Source organism: Arachis hypogaea, chromosome 6, assembly GCF_003086295.3.
Source record: "Arachis hypogaea cultivar Tifrunner chromosome 6, arahy.Tifrunner.gnm2.J5K5, whole genome shotgun sequence".
Classification (NCBI taxonomy): domain Eukaryota; kingdom Viridiplantae; phylum Streptophyta; class Magnoliopsida; order Fabales; family Fabaceae; genus Arachis; species Arachis hypogaea.
In genome coordinates this window covers 25,371,762-25,373,656 of record NC_092041.1, presented here as the reverse complement: position 1 = coordinate 25,373,656, position 1,895 = coordinate 25,371,762, and positions in this window count along the sequence as shown.

The window sequence follows — 1,895 nt, the reverse complement described above, 5'->3', positions numbered from 1 at the left end:
GTACACCGACTTTGTAGAACAATCTAGCAGAACATGGTTCTTAGATAACCAGTCCAATCCCAAGATAAGATCAAGACCAATCATCGGTAAGCAGATTAAATTATGAATAAAATCACGCTGCTTGAACCTAAAGAAAACTTCTGGGCATCCTAGCCTAGTTACCATGGCTTCATGGGTAGCATTGTACACTCTTAGATCATAACCTAAAGTTACAATCTTCAGTCCTAACTCATGGGCTTTCTCAAATGCAATGAATGAATGTGATGCTCCCGAATCAAATAAAGCATTTAAAGTTTGACCAGCCAGTTCACAGTAACCTCGAATAAGTGTCTCAGATACCTCAGCTCCTACAGCTAAAGTGGTGAACACTTGACCAGTCTGTTGTGCCTTTCCAGCACCTTGTTTCTACTTCTCAGGACAATTTACGGCTTTATGCCCCGCCTTTCCGCAAGTGTAGCACAAACCCCATCCGGCCTTGCATGGTGCTCCCGGATGGTGACTTCCACACCTAGTACAAGCTTGATCATTCTGAGGCTGCTTCCCAAACCTCTTCCCTTGGAAATTGTTGTTGTTGTTGGACCTTCTGAAAGAGCTTCCCCTCTTGAAAGACAGACCTCTAGGTGCAAAGCTCTTCCCTCGGTTCTGTGGGAATGATCCTCTGTGAATCCCTTTCTCAGCAGTTGCCCTTTTCACACACTCCTCAGCAACCCTACACTTGTTTACCAGCTCGGAGAAGGTCCTAATCTCCATTGGTCCCACTGAACTGAAAATATCACCCCGGAGTCCTCCTTCATACTTAACACACTTCCATTCCTCATATTCTACCGGAGTACCTTGGCACATACGAGAGAACCTGAACAACTCCTCAAACTTGTCAGTATACTCTGATATGGACATAGTACCCTGCTTCAGCTGTAACAATTCAAGTTCCTTGGCCGTCCTAGCAAAAGTCGGAAAGTACTTCTTATAGAACTCTTCTTGGAAAACATTCCAAGTGATATAGTCATCACCCTGCTGCAGAAGACGTCGGATACCTTGCCACCAATGGGACGCTTCACCAACAAGCATATAGGGAGCAAACTCGACACGCTGTCCTTCAGGTGCCACTTGTGCTTGCAGTGCTCGCTCTATAGCCTGAAACCATGTATCAGCCTCAGTCGGACTAGTAGTTCCCTTGAACTTAGGCGGATTAGCCTTCAAAAAGTTTGCCAGTGTCATCGGGCCCTGAACTCCACCTCCATCATTACCATGGTTGTTCATCTGTTGACCAAGAGCCTCAGCAGTGGCATGCATAGCAGCAGCCATGTTCTCCAACGCAGTCATAAAGTTCACTGGCTCATTAGGGTTACTCTCCGGTGCACGAGCATTCGTACGACCTCTCGCACTACCTCTACCGCATCCACGAGGTGCCATCTGGTTCCTATACATACCAAACAATCGATATTAAGTTGATCAGTCTCAATATCGAAAGTCTAGTACTTCAAAGTCCCAAATGCATGCTCATGAACGTTTATGCCAATTATATCAAGCAGATATACTAATAGCACATAACACACATACAGAGAATGCACAGAAGCATAGTCAGTCCATCCCTCAGGCTCTACAGGAATGAACTGCTCTGATACCATAATATAACACCCTACCATACAGAGTCTTATGCTTAAGTCATAATTCAGAGATGGCAAGGTATTACGACCTCTAAAATAAAAATTTAGTACGTATAATAGTATGAATGATTGATTATAACTAGGAGCCTTTGTAGAAAAAGGGGTAAACAAAAACCACAACTCGAAAGCGCAACACTCCGATCGATAACGTAACGAACAAGGATAACCAACGTGTGATTATATATATATACAAAGGAGAGTCAAAAACAGGAATATCAAGACTCAAAA